The sequence below is a fragment of the Mustelus asterias genome, chromosome 14, assembly GCF_964213995.1.
Source record: "Mustelus asterias chromosome 14, sMusAst1.hap1.1, whole genome shotgun sequence".
Lineage (NCBI taxonomy): Eukaryota > Metazoa > Chordata > Chondrichthyes > Carcharhiniformes > Triakidae > Mustelus > Mustelus asterias.
Genome location: NC_135814.1, coordinates 87,274,577 through 87,297,416, shown reverse-complemented (window position 1 = coordinate 87,297,416; position 22,840 = coordinate 87,274,577). Strand labels below are relative to the sequence as shown.

At 46.6% G+C, this 22,840-nt stretch overlaps 1 protein-coding gene across 1 annotated transcript in view; it reads left to right on the top strand.

The window, feature by feature from the left end:
• Window positions 1-938: 938 nt before the first annotated feature.
• LOC144503844 (spermatogenesis-associated serine-rich protein 2-like) overlaps window positions 939-22,840 on the top strand; it is a 150,929-nt gene continuing 129,027 nt past the window's right edge. The window contains exon 1 of the mRNA XM_078228806.1: window positions 939-1,086. The gene's annotated coding sequence lies outside the window, so the exon portion shown is untranslated. The remainder of the gene's footprint in view (window positions 1,087-22,840) is intronic.

Below are 22,840 nucleotides of genomic sequence, written 5' to 3'. Positions count from 1 at the left end.
GATGGAATGGGGGTGGAGTGGTGGTGGGGGTGGGGATGGAGTGGTGGGGGTGGGGATGGAGTGGGGATGGGGGTGGTGGATAACCCTACTCTGAGATCAGTGCAGGTCAATGTTTGTGGGTGCACAAGGCAAGCTGGAGATATTCTCTCCTCGTGTGAATTTGCCTCCCTCACATCACCCCAAAGGGGTTAGCGTTAGAGTGCATCCATGGATGCTATCCTTACATAGCAACACGGTGGCACAGTGGTTAGCACTGCTGCCTCACAGCGCCGGGGACCTGGGTTCGATTCTAGCCTCGGGTCACTGTCTGTGCGGAGTCTGCACGTTCTCCCCGTGTCTGCGTGGGTTTCCTCTGGGTGCTCCGGTTTCCTCCCAAAATCCAAAGATGTGCAGGTTAGGTGGACCGGCTATGCTAAATTGCCCCTTCGCATCAGGGGGACTAGCTCGGGTAAATGAGGGTTACAGGAATAGGGCCTGGGCGAGATTGTGGCTGGTGCAGGTTCGATGAACCCAATGGCCTCCTTCTGTTCTGTAGGGTTTCTATGAAAGCTGGCAAGATAAGATCCCGAGAGATTTCAATCTCACAACGATGACAAAAATTTTCCTCCCAATATTTTAGCGTGTTGAGCTAAGACATCCTAGATTCGATTTGTAAAACACGCAATGCATTATTTTACAAAGTGATATTTTCAAATGGGGGGGACAGCAGGCCACTGAAAATGATAAGCCTTTTTAAGTACAAATTGCCGTCCTGCTCCTGAAACTTCAGTTGCTGTGGGTGTGTGTGTTTAAATTTGCCTTTCTGTGCTGCAGTGAATGGAAAGATTGAGCGAGGCAGGAAAGAGAGTCTTGGCAGAGCTGAGGGAAGGGCTGCATTTGGCAGCTGGAAGCTCTGTGTGCACACACAGATAAACGGAGGGAAACTCTTCCAGGAGGGCAGAGCACAGTGAATGTCTCAACTACTTTGCCGCTTGAATTGAGGGCTCCATTCACTCCAGCCGCTGGATATTTGAGGCTGTAACACCACCAGCCAATCCAGGTGATCTTATCACCCACCACAGGATTACCAAGAGGCCTCTCCCTCAGGTAAAGTAAGCATAACTATTTTCACAGCCTCACACAGTTTGTTTCATTTACAAATGTACCTTCAGCTCCCCTAACCCTGAATGTACAGGGAGTTCAAATGTGGACAGGGATTGATTTAAATCTGAGAAAAAAAAGCCTCCCCTTTCTCTTGTCTGCTGAAGCATTTTCCTTCTTCCATGTACCTGATTGCTTGCGTGCATTCTTTAACCCGGTGCTGCGGTCCTTTCCCTAGCAGGGGTTGTTTCTTACAAGAGATGGCAAGGGGGAAACCCAAATGCCTGGGCTTGCTTTGCGAATCTAGCTGGAAAAGCAGAGGTTGCTTTACAGCGAGGGCTGCTGCAGGAGATGGGGGGGGGGCGGGGGAGTGGGGGGGAAGGAGGCAGGCTGCAGACAGCTTACTCCTTTCCCAGCCCCGGCATAATTTGGCACAGACGGTCAGAGAATTCCGATGAATCTCTGCTGCTGGTGCGGGAAGTGAACTAAATCCAGTCATTGTGCTGGGGAATGCCATTTGCTTCAAACACTGCACTGTGCAGAACTGGGGCACGGTAATACAATCCTTTCAGCATGTTTTATATATGAAAGTGGTGCAGAGTCAACGCCGATTGGGCTAAAGACTTTTAACCATTAGTCAATCATTAAATTCAATCCAGACTTTTTTCATTTACCCAAGATACATGTTTGCCCTGTTACTTGTGCTTCTTTTTTAAGTGTTTGCTTTGTGTGCTTTCATTGTACGTTTCCCAGGCCCTATTTTGCACTATTTGGTGGTTTTGTTCCGTTTACTGCCACTCAGAGTCCAGACAGAGGAAAACCTATTCTTGTGGTTCTCAAGGAGCAAGGGAAACATCTGTGACGTGTCCTGGTCTGCATATTCAATCTAACAAAGTCTCATTTGTGTTTTTTTTCAGTAACATTACATTTCTGATCAGTTTGGAATATATTGCTGAAGCTATATTTAGAGAAAAGCTCTTCCTTCAATGTTATACTTTGTTTCAGGAGGTAAAAGATTGATGGTTTGCTGGTTTTGTTATTTGGAGGACGGCACGGTGGTACAGCAGTTAGCACTGCTGCCTCACTGCGCCAGGGGCCCGGGTTCGATTCCCGGCTTGGGTCACTGTCTGTGTGGAGTCTGCACGCTCTCCCCGTGTCTGCGTGGGTTTCCTCCAGTTTCCTCCCACAGTCCGAAAGACGGGCTGGTTAAGTGCATCGGTCATGCTAAATTCACCCTCAGTGTCCCTGAACAGGAGTGTGGGGGATTTTCACAGTAACTTCATTGCGGTGTTAATGTAAGCTTATTTGTGACATCAATAAATAAACTTAAAAAATATATAATTATGTGGCATAACAGAAAAGCCAAGTCAGTCAGGGAAAGGTGAAGACAGAGAAGAAACAGTGATAATTTATGTTGATAAAACTTCAAAGTAATTTCAGATGCTGCACAAAGATTAGAACAGCTGGGTTAATTCCAGATGTTCCATTATGTGTCCTTCATTCACAGTCTGACGTTTATAGATTCAGATGGCACTGGCTTTTAGTTTGGCTTTTGAACATTTTAAACATGGATTACATTCAAAACGTTAATATGTAACTCCATGGTGAGCCAGCCATGCAGCTTGTCTAACACCTCATCAAAGGCAATGCCAGACAATTTTAAGCACCAGTGATAGAGTAATGTGATTTTTGTTTCCCTTGGCTCTGGGTCAGACACTGGGAAACGTTAGATTGTTTGCACTCTAATCATGCTGATGGAGTCAAGATGGTAACCACTAATGTGGTCAGGATGTGATCAGGAATGAGCCACATGGACACTGCCATTGGAACACAAGGATCCACGGACTGAGAGGTGATACTCTCGTGCATTGCGTTGGTGTTATTGTGCTGTGCCCCGCAGGGGCAAAAGACTCGCATTTATATAGTGCCCATCACGGCATCAGGATACCCCACAGCACTTTGCAGTCAATGCAATCCATTTGAACTGTACGCCACGGTTGTTACGTATTGGGTGGCACAGTGGCACAATGGTTAGCGCTGCTGTTACACTGCGCTGAGGACCCAGGTCCAATTCTGGTCTTGGGTCACTGTCTGTGTGGAGTCTGCATATTCTCCCTGTGTCTGCGTGGGTTTCCTCCGGGTGTTCCGGTTCCCTCCCACACTCCAAAGATGTGCAGATTAGGCGGATTGGCCATGCTAAATTGCCCCTTAGGGTCCCAAGATGTGTAGGTGCGGGGAGATTAGAAGAAAACATTTGTGGGGTTATGGGGATAGGGCCTGGGTAAGATGCTCTTTTGGAGAGTCGGTGCAGACTCGATGGGCCAAATGGCGGCCTCCTGCGCCATAGGGATTCAATGATAAAACATAGCAGGCAACACATAGAAACATAGAAAATAGAAGCAGGAGCAGGCCATTCAGCCCTTCGAGTCTGAACTGCCATTCATTTTACTCATGGTAGATCATCAAATTCAATATCCCTGATCCCTCCATATCCCTTGATTCCTTTAGCTCCAAGAGTGATATCTAATTCCTTCTTGAAATCACACAACATGCAAAGCCCACAAACAGCAACATGCGACTGACCAGAGAATCTGTTACTCTTTTAAGTACTGGTTGAGACACATCGGAGGGAACTTTAGTTTGAAACATGAGATCTTAAATGGAATTGGACATCTGGGAGGAGAGGCGAGTCCTGAAGTGGGAGCTGAATCTCCAACTTACCACGGAGAGTGCTACCACTGAGCCATGGCTGCACCTTGTGCTGAGTCACGGCTAGTTGTTCCCACATGGTGAGCGCCAAATATTACGGGAGGTGCTACATAGAAACTCAATTCATTCCAACAGGGAAAATGGAGTCACTTTTTCCACTCTCTTCAACAGCTAATAATACAGCAGCAGGGACAGAGACAAGCAAACAGAATGCAGAGATAGAAAGGAAAGACAAAAGTAGTGATGATAATCAAGTTACTGAGTGGGAAAAGACAAGGGGCTGGACTTTCCATCTGTGGGACAGGATATAGAGCATGCCAAGCCCACCCACAGGATGAAGCAGTCATTCATTTCACCAAGCACCCCCTTAAGAAGAATTCCACGGTTGGTGGAATTATCTGGCTGTACCCGCCGGCGGGTAAATTCCAATTCCATTAACAGTGGCCCTGCCATGGGTTCCCCAGCGGCAGACAGTTCAAACAATGGGAATCCCTGTTGACATTGGCAGGACCGGAAGATTCCGCTGCCAGCCAATGGCGGGCCACCTCCGCCACCGCAAAACACAGCACCGGGCATGGGAGAGGGGGTGGAAAATCCCGGCCGGTATCTCTGAACAGGTTAAGGATGGTGGGGTGAGCTTTCTAAGTTGGAAGGCCAGTCAGAGGTCTTCGGCCTAAAAGGAGCACAGGCCGAAGGTTAGTAAGAGAGAGCATATTTCAAAATGGAGACACCCTCTCTCCAACTCGATGATAATCTTCAATTAAAAACCAATGCAACAGGCAGGCTGCTGCTGTGGGAGTCATGGAGAAGGAGGAGGGAGCCCCTCTGTATGGCAGCTGTGGATGGCTCCTATACCCAGGCAAGCAGGGAGGGCATCTGGGCCTACTTGGAGTGTTTGCCACGCAACCTGTTGCCAACTGCCCTCCTCCAGACACCTAAACTGGTCTACATAGTTACAGAAACCAGGAAGCCAACTGGAAAATTCCAATTCAGCACCACTCTGTTTACTATCAGTCAGAGAATTTCAGATCCACACCATTCCCTGTCCTTTTGATTCCATGTGTACGGGCTTTGCTCACAACCTGTCTGTGTCACCCTATCAAATACCTTTCGGAAGTCCATATATACCACATCAACCGCATTACCCTCCTTCGCATTCTCTGTATACCATTTAGAGGTCCATATACACCACATCAACCGCATTACCCTCCTTCGCATTCTCTGTATACCATTTAGAGGTCCATATACACCACATCAACCGCATTACCCTCCTTCATACACTCTGTTAGCTCATCAAAAAACTCAAGCAATTTAATTAAACACAATTTTCCCTTAGGAAATCGATGATGAGTTTTTGCAATTTATATTGACTTCCTCAAGTGACTGTTAATTTTGTGTAGAATTGCTAGCTAGAATTCTCCGACCTCGCTCACAGGCGGGATTCTCCGGTCCCGCTGCAGTGAATGGAATTTTGGCTGAATTGTCCGATTCGCTGGCCGCAGGAGCGGGGCTTGCGAGACTGGAGAATTCCAACCATTATTTCTAAAAGCTTCCCTACCACCGATGTTAAACTGACTGGCCTATAGTTGCTGACCTTAACTTTTATGAATGAGAGTCTTTTTTTCAGTATGAAGTGTGTTTGACTGAGAGCGCTATTTAGAAATTTAATTTATTTTCATCTCCATTTCAAAGGCATGGCTCCTGAGACCTGTCCATAGTGATTACTGGGATAATGGCTGTGGACAATACATGGAGTGCATGGAGGAGACATGGGTGGTATGGGGGCATGCAGGTGGCATGTGGAGTATGAGGGGGTGTGTGGAGTGGGTGGGACAAGCGGTGAGGATTGAAGGCCTGTTATTCATCATTAAAACTGGGCCAATGTCCCAGTAAATGGAGGCAGGCTTCCCAGTCGGCTGGTCTGGCCATTCACCATCCTCAGGTGCCACCTCGGACCTACTTCTGGGGGTGTGGACTCTACTCCATACGGCCTTGCCTCCCTGGCATGGAAATATGGCAGGTGGCACCTTTTTGAAGGAAATGGGTCAACTCAGTCGATGTTCCCGCCCCCTCCCGAAAGATCTGTATCCTTATATTCAAGACTATTTAGTAAGCAGTCCTAACCTTCTTTGAGCCAGGTCTCAGGTTTCACCACAATATCATATCTCCATGTTTTTTGTGTAGTTCATCAAACTCATTTACCACACCCTATGCATTCTATGTGAAGTAACCTGAATTTAGAACTTATTACATTCCCTCTTACTCTGACGCCATCTAATATCTTACCATTTACTACTGTAACGTTATTTGTCTTTCTCAATTCCCTCTGATGTTACCTCCTGTTCTCATATTCCCTGCTAAGTTAGTTTAAATCCTCTCCAATAGCATGAGCAAACCACCCCCTCAGGGACATTGGTCCCATCTCTGCTCAGGTGAAATCCGTTCACTCTGTACTGGTCCCATCTCCCCAGAACTGATCCCAATGTTCCGGGAATCTAAACCCCTCTCTCCTGCACGAAGTCTTCAATTAATATTCATCGGTCTTCCTATTTCTATAATCCCTTGCATGTGATGCCAGGAATAATTGAGAAGATGGTGACCTTTGTGGTCCTGCTTGCTAGTTTCTTTCCTAGCTCCCTAAACTTGACTTCAAGACCACATCCCTCTTTCTGCCGAAGTCTTTGTCCGTGACTGCTGCCTGTTAACCCACCCCTACCTCAGGGTTTCGATTCTGGCCTCGGGTTACTATCTGTGTGGAGTCTGCACGTTCTCCCCATATCTGCGTAGGTTTCCTCTGGATGCTCCGGTTTCCCCTGACAGTCCAAAGATGATGTGGAGATGCCGGCGTTGGACTGGGGTAAACACAGTAAGAAGTTTAACAACACCAGGTTAAAGTCCAACAGGTTTATTTGGTAGCAAAAGCCACACAAGCTTTCGAAGCTCTAAGCCCCTTCTTCAGGTGAGTGGGAATTCTGTTCACAAACAGAGTTTATAAAGACACAGACTCAATTTACATGAATAATGGTTGGAATGCGAATACTTACAACTAATCAAGTCTTTAAGAAACAAAACAATGGGAGTGGAGAGAGCATCAAGACAGGCTAAAAAGATGTGTATTGTCTCCAGACAAGACAGCCAGTGAAACTGGCCCACAGTTGCGTGGACCTGCAGAGTTTCACTGGCTGTCTTGTCTGGAGACAATACACATCTTTTTAGCCTGTCTTGATGCTCTCTCCACTCCCATTGTTTTGTTTCTTAAAGACTTGATTAGTTGTAAGTATTCGCATTCCAACCATTATTCATGTAAATTGAGTTTGTGTCATTATAAACTCTGTTTGTGAACAGAATTCCCACTCACCTGAAGAAGGGGCTTAGAGCTTCGAAAGCTTGTGTGGCTTTTGCTACCAAATAAACCTGTTGGACTTTAACCTGGTGTTGTTAAACTTCTTACAGTCCAAAGATGTGCAGGTTAGGTGGATTAGCCATGGTATATGTGCTGGATTACGGGGATAGGACAGGGGTGTGGGCCTGGTCAAGATACTCCTTCGGAGAATCGATGCAGACTTGATGGGCTGAATGGTCTCCTCCTGCACTATAGGGATTCTATGATTCTATTCTATGCAGCTGCTCAGTGACATCCTTCACCTTGTACCAGCAGGGCAATGTACCATGCTTGATTTATATACGTAGCTATGGAAATGCCTATCATTTGTTCCCATAACTATTGAATCACCATTGCTTTCCCAGACTTCCTCCTGCTCCACCCCTGTGCAGCCCATGCCATCCACGGACTCAGACTTGGCTTGGCTGCATTTCCCAGAGGAACTTTCACCCTCATCAGTATTCCAAACTGAATACTGGTTGGAAAGTGCCACACACACGCGCACCACCACCAACCCCGCCCCCCCACCTTCCCCTTGGGACGCGAACCTGATTTTTTGCCTCTTGCTCAATCTTACCAGCTCGCCCCGCCCATCGACTGGCGGGACAAGATGACAAGATCGCCCTCATGACTTCTACCACCTCGAAGGACAAGGACATCAGACACATGGAACACCACCACCTGCAACATCCCCTCCAAGCCATACACCATCCTGACTCAGAATTATATCACCGTTCCTGCACTGTCACTGGGTCAAACTCCCGGAACTCTCTCCTTAAATTGATAAAATTCCCTCCTTAAACTTATAAACCTATAAAGTTCCCTCCCTAAACCTATAAAATTTGAACAAGACTGTGCAGGATAGATGCAGGAAGGATGTTCCCAATGGCAGGGAGTCCAGAACTAGGATGCACATTCTAAGGATACAGAGTAGACCATTTAGGACGGAGATGAAGAGAAATTTCTTCACCCAGAGAGTGGTCAGCCTGTGGAATTTCTTACCACGGAAAGTAGTTGAGGCCAATACATTGACTTTTTGGATAAGACATTAAACAGAGGTCCCGTCTGCCCTGTCAGCTGGATGTATAAGATTCCATAGCACTATAAGAAAGAACAACAGAGGAGCTATCTATCCTAGTGTCCTAGCCAATATTTATCCCTTGTTTAACATCATGAATAAACAGATCAGCTTCTTATTATCATAAAGCTGTCTTTGGGAGTTTTTGGCCTGCACAGTTTAGTTGCTGCATTTCCTGTATGACAACAGTGACTGTCCTTCAAAAGTGCTCATTGGCTTTTTTGATTTGATTTATTGTCACATGTATTAGTATACAGTGAAAAGTATTCTTTCTTGCGCACCATACAAACAAAGCATACCATACATAGGGAAGGAAAGATCAACTTAATGCGAGGTTAGGTCCATTCAAAAGTCAGATGGCAGCAGGGAAGAAGCTGTTCCTGAGTCGGTTGGTACATGATCTCAGACTTTTGTATCGTTTTCCTGATGGAAGAAGGTGGAAGAGAGAATGTCCGGGGTGCGTGGGGTCCTTAATTATGTTGGCTGCTTTTCTGAGGCAGCGAGAAGTGTAGACAGAGTCAATGAATGGAGGCTGGTTTGTGTGATGGACTGGGCTTTGTTCATGACCCTTTGTAGTTTCTTGCGGTCTTGGGCAGAGCAGGAGCCATACCAAGCTGTGATAGAACCAGAAAGAATGCTTTCTATGGTGCAGCTGTAAAAGTTGGTTCTGTAAAAGTTGGTGAGAGTCATAGCGGACATGCCAAATTTCCTTAGCTTCCTGAGAAAGTAGAGGCATTGGTGGGCTTTCTTAACTATAGTGTCAGCATGGGGGGACCAGGACAGGTTGTTGGTGATCTGGACACCTAAAGACTTGAAGCTCTCGACCAATTCTACTTCATCCCCATTGATGTAGACAGGGACATGCCCTCTACTACACTTCCTGAAATCCTGTAAAGCGATTTGGAGCATCTTGAGGTCAGGAAAGCTGCAACATGAATGCAAGTGTTCCTTTCTATCACCCGCCCAACGTTGTTCCATTGCTGCATCTGGGAAAGTAGAGAGGGCCATTGATGGCAGCCCCATGGTCACCCAACAATGAGGTTCCTGTATGATCTGCCGTACCCTTTTACCTATAGACAGGGAATTACCTCGTGCCACCTTCTCAAGCTGGTTAACTCATTCTCCAGGTTTGCAGGTAGCTGTGAGTGAGGATGAGAGAGTTGCTGACTAAGCTGTTTAGCTCTGGGCAGATTGTAATGCTCCCAGGCTTGTCCAGCAATGGCACAAAAGGTTCAAGTGTTGGAACACTGACTTTCAAACCATGCTTTCACTGCAATGGCAGTGGAGTTATGTGCATTCTGACTTGGCAATGAGTGTGAGGGAAAACAAGGCACAAGAGTGAGGTGATATAGGCTGAGTTTTGGGGTGGCCTTCAACTTCACCTTCTTCAATTGCCTCCATGAATTAGACATGCTCCTGCTGGGCATTACTAGCAATTGGAGAGGATGCTTTTAGGTGGCAAACAGGGAAGTACAGGGGAGTACAGATGCATCTAGATTTTGCAACCCATCAAACTGGGGCTTTTGATATCCAGACTGGTCTTCCCCAAAGGAGTCAAGAGTTTTGTCCCTCTTCTGTTACAGGAACACAAAAACAGGAGCAGCTTATTCAGCCCCGGAATCTTTCCCACTATTCTGGTAGAATACAACGGAGTGGTTAGCACTGCTGCCTCACAGTGCCAGGGACCCAGGTTCGATTCCCGGCTTGGGTCACTGTGCGTGTGAAGTTTGCACATTCTCCCTGTGTCTGCGTGGGTTTCCTCTGGGTGCTCTGGTTTCCTCCCACCCTCCAAAGATGTACAGGTTAGGTGGATTGGCCATGCTAAATTGATCCTTAGTGTCCCAGGATGTGTAGGTTAGGGGGATTAGCAGGGTAAATGCATGGGTTGCTGGGATGGGCCTGGTTAGGCTGCTCTGTTGGAGTGTAGGTACAGATTCAATGGGCCAAATAGCCTCCTTCTGCACTGAAGGATTCTATGATGATGATCTGTACCTTAACCCCATTTACCTGTCTTGGTACTCTAACCCCTAGTGACCTTGACTAAGAAAATGCTGCCAATCCCAGTTTGGAAATTTTAAACTGATCCAGCCTCCACACCTTTTTGTGGGAGAGAGTTCTAGATTTCCGCTATTGGTTTGTATAATCCATTGTGCTCCCTGACATCTTCCCAGCTTTCTTCTAAGTTTAAGGTTACGGTTCTTATTTTGGACTCCCCCAGTAGAAGAAATAATTTCTATCTACTCCATCAAATCCTTTAATCACCTTGAACACCTTAGAGTTCTTGACTGTCCTTTCTGTTATGTACCATCTGGCCATGCAAGTTGAGGAGCACTTTTGGAAGAAGCATGTACACAATGGCTGATATTTGTCCAACTGTCCAACCTACAAACCATTCTGGGTATCAGCAAGTGATCTTGCATCGTGCAGTTATGTTCTTATGTTCATATCTGGAATTAAGAATCTACTGATGACCATGAAACCATTGTCGGGAAAACCCACCTGATTCACTAATGTCCTTTAAGGAAGGAAATCTGCCATCCATACCTGGTCTGGCCTACATATGAATCCAGAGCCATAGCAATGCTGTTTCACTCTCAACTGCCCTCTGAACAAGGGCAACGAGGGATGGGCAATAAATGCTGGCCAGCCAACGACGCCCATATCCAACGAATGAATAATAAAAAATTCCAATTCTCTTCCCTCAGTGGTGATGCACTAAGACAGATTCAAACTGTTTCCATAGCCGGTAGTGTCCAGAACAAGTCTGTTGCCAGAGACTTTTAACTTGAGGGGCACCACTCCACACCAAGCATGCCTGACTGGGAGGCTCTTCCGCTCTCACCACCAGCCATTGGCATGTTGGAAAGATTTGCAGGTTAGCACACTTAGAATCATGGAATCTCTACAGTGCAGAAGGAAGTCATTCGGCCCATCGAGTCTGTACAGGGTCAAAGGTAGGGTTCTGAAGACTGTGGAGGAACAGAGAGATCTTGGGGTTCATATCCACAGATCTCTAAAGGTTGCCACTCAAGTGGATAGAGCTGTAAAGAAGGCCTATAGTGTGTTAGCTTTTATTAACAGGGGGTTGGAGTTTAAGAGCCGTGGGGTTATGCTGCAACTGTACAGGACCTTGGTGAGACCACATTTGGAATATTGTGTGCAGTTCTGGTCACCTCACTATCAGAATGACGTGGAAGCGCTGGAATTAGTGCAGAGGAGATTTACCAGGATGCTGCCTGGTTTGGAGGGTAGGTCTTATGAGGAAAGGTTGAGGGAGCTAGGGCTGTTCTCTCTGGAGCGGAGGAGGCTGAGGGGAGACTTAATAGAGGTTTATAAAATGATGTAGGGGATAGATAGAGTGAACGTTCAAAGACTATTTCCTCGGGTGGATGGAGCTATTACAAGGGGGCATAACTATAGGGTTCATGGTGGGAGATACAGGAAGGATATCAGAGGTAGGTTCTTTATGCAGAGAGTGGTTGGGGTGTGGAATGGACTGCCTGCAGTGATAGTGGAGTCAGACACTTTAGGAACATTTAAGCGGTTATTGGATAGGCACATGGAGCACACCAGGATGATAGGGAGTGGGATAGCTTGATCTTGGTTTCAGATAAAGCTCGGCACAACATCGTGGGCCGAAGGGCCTGTTCTGTGCTGTACTGTTCTATGTTCTACTGACTCTCCAGCAGAGCATCCAGGCCCACCCCCTGCTATATCTCCATTTACCCTGCTAATCCCCCTAACCTACACATCTTGGCATACTGAGGGAGAATTTAACATGGCCAATCCACCTAACCCACACATCTTTGGACTGTGGGAGGAAACCGGAGCACCCGGAGGAAACCCACCGGGAGAACATGCAAACTCCACTCAGTCACCCAAGGCCAGAATTGAGGCAGCAGTGCTAATCATTGTTCCACCATGCTGCCTCTTCAACATGCTTGACCGTGTTACCAAGTCCTGGGTGGAACTTGAACCTGGAGCTTCTGGCTCAGAGGCAGGGACACTGCCCCGCGAGACCTCCAAAACCAAAAATTATGGTTATGTACCATAATTTTCAGTGTGAAGCTCTTCAAAGATATGAGATTACCGAAGTTCTTGTTCCTGGATCCTAGCATGGATGTGCATGAGCCGCCATATAAGATGTGTGGAGTTATTGACTTGAATCAACAGTAAATATAATGCAGAATCACAACTCTGTTGAGCATCTATAAAGTTTGTTGTATTTTTGGGTAGTTTTAGCTCGCTAAGTTTCCGAAAGCATGTCATCATCTTCCACACTCACTCCTGGGTCTTGCAGTGAGCACTGAGCCAGACAGATTCTTCTACCCTGAGGGAGGTGCCCTTCAATACCATCTGCTCCCACCTTAGACAGCAGCACCTCCATTCTGCAGGCCGCAAACAGGGGGTCAGAGGCTGGAGTTCCTCAGTTTGGGATTTGCATTTCCTTGACCTTATCCTTCTTTTCACCTTGCCACTTGGAACAGTCGACAATCCAAATACATCCACAGGACTCAAAACTTCTAAGCCCACAAGAAGTCACTAACTGCTTCAGGCCCTCAATTCTTCCAGCAACCTGGTTGGATAGCCTACTCGTGTAAAATTAGATGCTCCCCCTGTGCTGAGGCCATTGCGTGCAGGAAAATGCAACCTCTTTTGACAAGATAACCTTCCAGCTTTGATCAGTCATCCGTGTTCATTGAACATCGCCTGACCCAGTTGTGCTGGCTCTGTGACAGGAATGACTTGCTTCTTATCTTTGCAACTTATTTGCCCAAGTACAAGCCAGCAGACTACTTTAATAAAGATAAGAATATTTGTTTACGTGGTGTGTACATCACAGAAACAGGTCTTCAGCCCATACCTTCCGTCTCTTTTCAGGGAACCCAACATGGATCAGGGATTCCGGCCAATGCAAAGCACCTTCTTTATTAGGGTGGCACGGTAGCACAGTGGTTACACAGTGGCGCTGTGAGATAGTACACTGCTGCCTCACAGCGCCAGGGACCCGGGTTTGATTCCCGGCTTGTGTCACTGTCTGTGTGGAGTTTGTATGTTCTCCCCGTGTCTGCGTGGGTTTCCTCCGGGTGCTGCAGTTTCCTCCCACAGTTTGAAAGATGTGCAGGTTAGGTTGATTGGCCATGCTAAATTCTCCCTCAGTGTACCCGAACAGGCACCGGACTGTGGCAACTATGGGAATTTCACAGTGACTTAATTGCAGTGTTAATGTAAGCCTTACTTGTGACTAATAAATAAACTTTTAAAAAAACTTAAGGATGTCCTTGTTTAAGTTTATTTATTAGTGTCACAAGTAGGCTTACATTAACACTGCAATGAAGTTACTGTGAAAATCCCCTAGTCGCCACACTCCAGCGCCTGTTTAGATACACTGAGGAAGAATTTAGCATGGCCAGTGCACCTAACCAACATGTCTTTCAGACTGTGGGAGGAAACTGGAGCATAAGAACATAAGAAATAGGAGCAGGAGTAGGCCATCTAGCCCCTCGAGCCTGCCCCGCCATTCAATAAGATCATGGCTGATCTGAAGTGAATCAGTTCCACTTACCCACCTGCTCTCCATAACCCTTAATTCCCCAACCGATCAGAAATCCATCTATCCGTGACTTAAACATGTTCAACGAGGTAGCCTCCACCACTTCAGTGGGCAGAGAATTCCAGAGATTCACCACCCTCTGAGAGAAGAAGTTCCTCCTCAACTCTGTCCTAAACTGACCCCCCTTTATTTTGAGGCTGTGCCCTCTAGTTCTGGTTTCCTTTCTAAATGGAAAGAATCTCTCCACTTCTACCCTATCCAGCCCGTTCATTATCTTATATGCCTCTATAAGATCACCCCTTAGCCTTCTAAACTCCAACGACTACAAACCCAATCTGCTCAATCTCTCCTCATAATCAACACCCCTCATCTCCGGTATCAACCTGGTGAACTTTCTCTGCACTCCCTCCAAGGCCAATGTTTACTTTCGCAAATAAGGGGACCAATACTGCACACAGTATTCCAGCTGTGGCCTCACCAATGCCCTGTACAGATGCAGCAAGACTTCTCTGCTTTTATATTCTATCCCCCTCGCGATAAATGCCAACATCCCATTTGCCTTCTTGATCACCTGTTGTACCTACAGACTGAATTTTTGCGACTCCTGCACAAGGACTCCCAGGTCCCTTTGCACAGTAGCATGTTGTAATTTTTTTCCATTTAAATAATACCCGGAGGAAACCCATGCAGACACGGGGAAAATGTGCCGACTCCGCGCAGGCAGTGGCCCAAGCCAGATCCCTGGCGCTGTGAGGCAGCAGTGCTAACCACACTGATTCCCGATTTGGGTCACTGTCTATGCAGAGTCTGCACGTTCTCCCCATATCTGCGTGGGTTTCCTCCGGGCGCTCCGGTTTCCTCCCACAGTCCGAAAGATGTGCTGGTTAGATGTATTGGCCATGCTAAATTCTCCCTCAGTGTTCCCAAACAGGCGCCGGAGTGTGGCGACTAGGGGCTTTTCACAGTAACTTCATTGCAGTGTTAATGTAAGCCTACTTGTGACACTAACAAATTTAAAAACTTAAACTGATTTTATAAATTGCCTCTTCATTTAATTTACACCTTTTATTGAGTCAATAAAACAAACAATCAGACTTTGATTTTACAATCACTAGAAAAAAGAAACTATTGGTTTCAGAAGTGAATGGAGAGCAGGTAAATGCTGAAAGTTCACTCACAATGGATAAGTTGTTTGCCTCACACACCTCACCTAACATTCAGTCCCAGACTCAGGGGCTGTGATCTGGAGAAGCTGCATGCAATGTTGCTGCCATTCAATGGTGTATCTGTCTTTCCTCACTGAGGGCCACTATCTTGTTGAGATTTGCAGGAATTACCACACGCAAAATAAATTCCCTTGCCACTATTTAGCTAATCCTGGATGTGAAGTCCTAGGAGGCACTCACTGGGGTGGATTTTTTCCATTTTTAGACCCTAGTTCCAGGCCTGGTCTTGTAATAATTAGGCTTTGGATTACTGTGGGCAAAGATTTTGTTATATATTCAAAGTGGCACTCCCTTAAATGTGATGTGTTGAAATGGGCACTTTTAATCATCCAAAGTTAATCACCTCAGGGAATGGCCATCCGACAGACATCACTTTTAATGAGGCTGCTGCCATCACCATTAAACAATGAGTGACATTCAGGCACAAGATTGGAACGACTGCAGACTCAGCCCAAGAATCATAGAATCCCTACAGTTCACACACAGGCCACTTGGCCCATCCAGTCTGCAACAATTCTACCCAGGCTCTATCCCCATACCCCCACATATTTACCTTTCTAACTTACCCTGACATTAAGGGTCAGTTTAGTATGGCCAATCAACCTGACTTGCACATCTGTAGGAGGAAACCTGAGCACCTGGAGGAAACCCACACATACCCGGGGAGAATGTGCAAACTCTACACAGTCACCCAAGGTCAGAATTGAACCCGGGTCACTGGCAGAGGCAGCATTGCTAATCACTCTGCCACCCAAAAGAAACAAGCAATTATGTTATATGAGAGAAAGCAATGTGTAAAGAGAGGTGAATACTGCCCTGCCCCAAAGAAAAATGGCACAATGTAAAAAAAACAGGAATTGTTGAAAGAAAGACTACTTCATGCTCCTTCAGAAATGAAGAGGCTCCATAATTTAAGGTGGCACAGTGGTTAGCACTGCTGCCTCACAGCGCCAGGGATCCAGGTTCGATTCTGGCCTTTTGTGACTGTTTGTGTGGAGTTTGCACGTTCTCCCCATGTCTGTGTGGGTTTCCTCCAGGTGCTCCGGTTTCCTCCCATAGTCTGAAAGATGTGCAGGTTAGGTGGATTGGTCATGTAAAATTGCTCCTCAGTGTCAGGGGGACTAGCAAGGGTAACTAGGTGGGGTTATGGGGTATAGCCTGGGTGGGATTGTTATCAGTGCTGGCTCGATGGGCTGCAATGGAGGGATTCTATGATTTTATAAGTAGAATTGGGCCAATAAGCCCATCATGGTGCCATAGGTTAGCAACAATACATCAGAATGCAGGTATTATGTGTGGGACAACACTAAACTTGATCAAAAGTAGGACCAAAGACATGGGGACCAATTATGGTGTGCTGCCTATTCAAGCTGCTTGTTTAGTTAGTGCCACCCTCCTGATTGTAGCAGAGGCCTGAACAGTTTTGATAGTCAGGCTTCATTACTGTGAGATTGACGAGGCTGAATGAGCAGCCCAGTCGGGGAGGGTGAGAAATGGGCTGATGATAGACTGAGGCGTCTGACACTATGGAACTGGGAAAAGGGGGCTGAGTTGGTAAGGGCCCAGTAACAAGCCACAGTATTTTTATGGGATGTGAAGGAGCGACCCTGACCCAAACGGAAATTTAGGTGCGGCCTTCAGCAGCTTCTTTAAGGACTGTGGGCTAGGCCACACCCGGAACCAGTGAGTGGCTCAGCTGAAGCCAACAATGGGAGGCCCAAATCACCTTTAGGCTCAGGCCTCATTTGAATGCAGCCGGTGAGCTGCAGACACCAAATGAATGCTCGCCGCAGCCTCCTGCCTGGGGCAGGGCAGGAAATTCAATCTTTAGCCGGCCAGCAGCTGAACTATCATAAATAGACTTTAAAAAGTGGTTGTTTTAATAAAGAAATGTGACATTCCACAAATATGACATTTGTTTTTCAGGGCCAGAGAGGTTTTTAAGCAGTAATTATGATGCAGTATATCATTAAAAACCTAGTTACACCTCATTCAAACAGTGTACCCTTTTTAAGGTTGCTACACTGAGATTAATAAGTTCACCGAATCCCGACAGTGCAGAAGGAGACCTTCAGCCCATCAAGTTTGTACTGACTCTTATCCAGGCCTTATTCCCATAACTCCACGTATTTACTTCACTAATCCCCCTAACCTATATATCTTGGTACACTAAGGGGCAGTTTAGCATGGCCAATCCACCTAACCTGCACATCTTTAAAGTTTATTTATTAGTCACAAGTAAGGCTTTCATTAACACTGCAATGAAGTTACTGTGAAATTTCCCTAGTTGCCACAGTACGGTGCCTGTTCGGGTCAATGCAGCTAACCAGCATGTCTTTCAGACTGTGGGAGGAAACCGGAGCACCCGGAGGAAACCCACGCAGACACGGGGAGAACGTGCAAACTCCACACAGACAGTGACCCGAGGCCGGAATTAAACCCAGGTCCCTGGTGCTGTGAGGCACAGTGCTAACCACTGTGCCACCATGCCGCAAGCTTTCATCATTTTACTGATATCAACTTGATTGCAATTGGAGGGACGTCAACAGCATTCCCTTTGGGGAATTGCATAATTGGAGCCAGGAACTTCTGAATGTCCGTGTTTAAGTGTGAATGTGTGGAGTGCAGAAGTTGCTGTAGCTTTCAGAGCAGTATTGGTGGTGTAAGCTAACAGACATTCAAACCACCAAATCTGGGCCGGTGAGAGACAGTTTATCCAAAATCCAATTCTCAAAGTTTGAATGGTCTGCACTTCTAAACTTCTGTTCGATAAATCTATCCTGTTCAGCGTAATAAGAAGCAACTCCTTCGTTTGGCTTGAGGATTCAGTCGTTTAATTTTGCAAAACGTGGCTTTTACTCTATTCTTTTTAAAACGGGAAGATAGATGACCAAGCAATGACTACAGTCCATTGACATTTGAACATAGCTGAGGTTGAAGGAGCAGCCAGCCATCCAGGAGCAGTGCTGTCAACAGACAACCAGCCTGATAAATGTGACTGGGATCATGGGTCCTCCAGAGACTTGCTCTCACAGAGTCACATTCATGTCGTATTGTTGAAAGGTAATAAATATAAGCTTGGGAGTTTTCACAATCATTTTAACACACAGGCTGTTAACTTTCTAGGTTACATTCGCTGTGATTATACACTTAAAATATTTTCTGCTGTGTAGTCACAAATGTGTCTGCTTGGAACCCAGGCACTGGCACACGTGTGATGTTTAATTGACAGCAGAGAAATATGCAGTAGCCCATTTGACACTATGCTGGAGCTGGGCAGTATGGTCCTCTCTAACAGTGAAGCCTGTCTAAATGATTTCCAACAGGTCAAATATTTAGCAGATCCGGTAAATTATTTTTAAAAACCCTGTACAACCTAAGTGAACTCGACACAGTCTATGCCTGTTTTGAGCAAGAGGTCAGCAAGAGCATGCCTTCCATCCCGGAAGCCTCAGCCGAACTGGTATCTGAGGTCACCGTCTCCAGACGTCAGATCAGCCTTTTCAAAAATCAACCCACGGAAAGCGACTGGCCCGGATGAGGTACCCGGACGAGCACGCAGATCCTGCATGGATCAGCTGGTGGGGGTATCCGCAGACATCTTTAACCTCTCTTTACACCAATCTGAGATCCCTATCTCTTCAAGAAGACGACCATCATCCAAGCACCAAAGAAAAGTCAGGCAGCGTGCCTTAATCGCCCGGTGGCTCGGACCTCCATCATTGTGAACTGCTTTGAAAGGTTAATCATGGTACGAATCAATTCCGGCTTCCCAGACTGCCTGGATCCACTAAAGTTCACCTACTGCCGCAACAAGTCCACAACAGATGCCATCTCCATGGCCCTACACTCAACCTTGGAACACTTGGATAACAAAGACACCTATATCAGACTCCTTTTTATTGACTACCGCTCAGCCTTCAACACCATTATTCCGACAAAATGCATCTCCAAACTCCATAGCCTGGGGTTCAGTTCCTCCCTCTGCGACTGGAAGTGTAGACAGAGTCAATGGATGTGAGTACAAAATTCCTGGATTTGCATGATGGACTGGGCTTCAATCACGATCCTTAGTAGTTTCTTGTGGTTTTGTCAGAGCAGGAGCCATACCAAACTGTGATACAACCAGAAAGAATGCTTTCTATGATGCATCTGTAAAAGTAAGTGAAAGTTGTAGCAGGCGTACCGAATCTCCTTAGTCTTCTGAGAAAGTAGAGGTGCTGGTGGGCTTTCTTAACTATAGTGGGGGGACCAGGTCAGGTTGTTGTACATTGGGATTTTTCAGTGAAATTTCAAATAGCTGGCCACGATTTTGTTTATAAATGTTACTTTGATAATTAATGGCAAATTTAATCGATTGATTACCAAAATTATGTGCAGCTTGGGATGCGTCATGATAAAGGTGGCATTAGAGAGTTCACCATGCACATTCACCAGGGACGGAAAACTAAGTTTGATGAGGGAAGACTTGAGATACTGGGTTGGAATTTCATCTTTGAGATGGATACTGGGACTTAGCCTGGGCTGGCTAAGGTCTTCAAATACCAGGGCCAGAAATTTCTGGCCCAGCCGTGATGGGACCCATTGCGGGGGATGCAGTGGCTCAGCCAAAAATCCACTGGGGGGGACGATCTTACCAAAAAAATTCTAAGTGCCGAACGAGCATGAAAATGGGAGGGTGTCAGACCCGTTTATTTGGCAAGAGAAAAAAAATCAAATCTTATGACACTTAGAAAAACATAAGGCAAAGTGTGATTCTCGCCAGTAGGGGAAGTAGACAGAGTCGATTCATGCTGGGAAGCCGGCTGCTGACTGCTAGAGGGCACTGTTGCGCATGCGCTCTGATCTCCCAATGCACTGTGTCAAGGGTACAAAATTCCTGGGCACAAGGCCAGCAGATTGGGGCTGGTAAGATTGCTTTATGTTATATTACATTGCTTTATGAACCTGCAAATTAATTGCAAAAAGAGGTTTAGGTTTTATGGATGAAGGATTGAAATCTTGCAGTGGTTTATGGGAATAGTTAGCACAGTAGCTGTTGGTCTTCCTCATCAACCACACTGTCCTTTCAGGTAGCTTATTGCACAAATGACATGGGTCTTCCCATAAAACAGCAACATTATATTAATAGGTGTGTTTTTGTTATATTCTAAAAATATAATATTCTAAAAACTGAAGTTTTGGTTAGCTAATCCTAGATTAGTGCACCAATTGTTTCTGCTTGCCATTCTTACTGATAAAGTGACTGACCGATAGGCTGGAAGATAAGGATACACACGGAAATATATTCCTCACTCTTAAAATCCTGAGTGTTTGGGCAGAATGATTACTTCTATCCTGTAGTAATTTAACCCAAAGAGATGTAATTCTCTACTTTAATTGTTTAAATCAGTACAAATAGATATGTCAAAATCGCACAAAATATTGGTTAGCCTGTTACAGAGTATGTTGATGTGGAGATGCCGGTGTTGGACTGGGGTAAGCACAGTAAGGAGTCTCACAACACCAGGTTAAAGTCCAACAGGTTTATTTGGCAGCACTAGCTTTTGGAGCCTGGAAGGAGCTTGAGGCTCTGAAAGCTAGTGCTGCCAAATAAACCTGTTGGACTTTAACCTGGTGTGGTGAGACTTTTTACAGAGTATGTTGTCAGTGATGGGTTAATGCCTGAATGTCCAGTGTTTTTGTGGAACCCCTGTTAAAATTCACGCCACCAGAAGCTTCCACCTTCTCTGTCCTCACAATCCCTAAGGAGTTATAAGATCCTTCCAGTGTTGCCCCACACAATTTTACACTCAGAGGCACTTAAGCAGCATTTCTGTCAGAGTGGGGAAAATCTCCTGGCCATCTCCTGTCGTCAGAAGCAGTAGGACACGACCGCAGGTCACTGCGGGAAGAATGGCAAAAGGCATTGGTATTGAAAAGTTTTCCTGACACCAGGACTTGCTATGAAACTCTCACTGCCACCCATTGCGCTGGCCCTGGTAGCAATGTGCCTCACATTTCTCAAACCAACTCACTCTGAGTGCATTACAAGTGTGTAAACTGGAAACTCGGAAGAGCACATGGGCTAGAGTCGTAGAGATATACGGCAAGGAAACAGGCCCTTCGGCCCAACTTATCCATGCCGACTGGGTTTCCTAAACTGGACTAGTCCCATTTGTCTGCGTTTGGCCCATATCCCTCTAAACTTTCCCTAGCCATGTATTTTAAATATAATTGTGTGGGCAGCATGGTGGCACAGTGGTTAGCACTGCTGTCTCACAGCACCAGGGACCCGGGGTTCGATTCCCGGCTTGGGTTCACTGTCTGTGTGGAGTTTGCACGCTCGCCCTGTGTCTGTGTGGGTTTCCTCCGAGTGCTCCGGTTTCCTCCCACAGTCCAAAGATGTGCAGGTTAGGTAGATTGGCCATGCTAAATTGCCCCTTAGTGTCAGGGGGGCTAGCTAGGGCAATTGCATGGGGTTATGGGAATAGGGCCTGGATGGGATTGTGGTCAGTGCAGACTCAATGGGCCGAATGGCTTCCTTCTGCACTGTAGGATTCTATGAATTGTAATTGTACCTGCCTCTACCACCTCCTCTGGCAGCTCATCCCATATATGCACCATATACGCTCAGGATTCGTGGACAGGCTCAAGGGAATGCAGAAGGATCCATTTTGGAATGGAAAATCAGTGAAAACCATCCATTTTACCACTGAAACATCTGATTTTCCCTGATTGTCCACTGAAATTCTGCCAATCCATCCTAGAATTTCAAGCCCCATAGAAACAAAATAGGGGCAACAAGATCTAATCTAATTAATCAATTCAATCTTTCTTCTTCTCCCCATGGCCATCTTGCCACTCAACTGGAACATCATTATAATTACATTTTTACGATCTACTCAAGCTCAAATATTCTTGCTTCTACAGCCTGAGGAGAGTGTTGCCTGGAAACGTGATGGAGCGGTGCCCATTTCACTGGCTGGTGATGTGGCACATGCCATTCTGCTTACAGTAGCCTCCAGGCAATCCGGGTGCTGAACTGGAGCTGACACATTGCAATCACTGTTCTCAGCCGCCTGAAAGCCTGGTCCTTAAAGGGACAGTCCACTGGGTGCATCACATGCAATGGCTAAGTTTCACTAGTCTTTCATTTGCCTCAGTGTGGAGCTGGAAAGTGCAAAGTGCTCCTCCCAGCTCCCCATGAAACCCGTGGGGCAATGACAGCAGGGCACCCCATTGTGTTTGAATATGATGAAGAGTAACTTTCCAGTGGCTGAATCCTCCATTCTGGTGGCGGGAGAGGCGGTTCCGCTGGGCTGGGACAGCTCATCACCCTCAATCTGTTCAGCTCATTAAATATCCATCCATGAGAAACTCAGCGAATCTCAGGCGGTGGCGGGCAGGAAGTCACCATCCACGCCATTTAACTCATGGGGAGGGGGTCAAAGATCCAAGCACCATGTATAAAGGGCATCTCTTCCCAGACACCCTGCACTATCCCGTCCCCGGGCGCCTTGCACTATCCCGTCCCCGGACACCGTGCACTATCCTGTCCCCGGACACCCTGCACTATCCCGTCCCCGGACACCCTGCACTATCCTGTCCCGGAAAGCCTGCACTATCCCGTCCCCGGGCACCTTGCACTATCCCGTCCCCAGACACCTTGCACTATCCCATCCCTGATATTCTGCACTATCCTGTCCCAATACCCTGCACTATCCCATCCCGGACACTCTGCTCTATTCCTCCCCGGAAGTCCTGCCCTATCCATTTCCGAATAGCCTGCACTCTCCCACCATCCCCACTACCCATCCTGCCAACCAAAC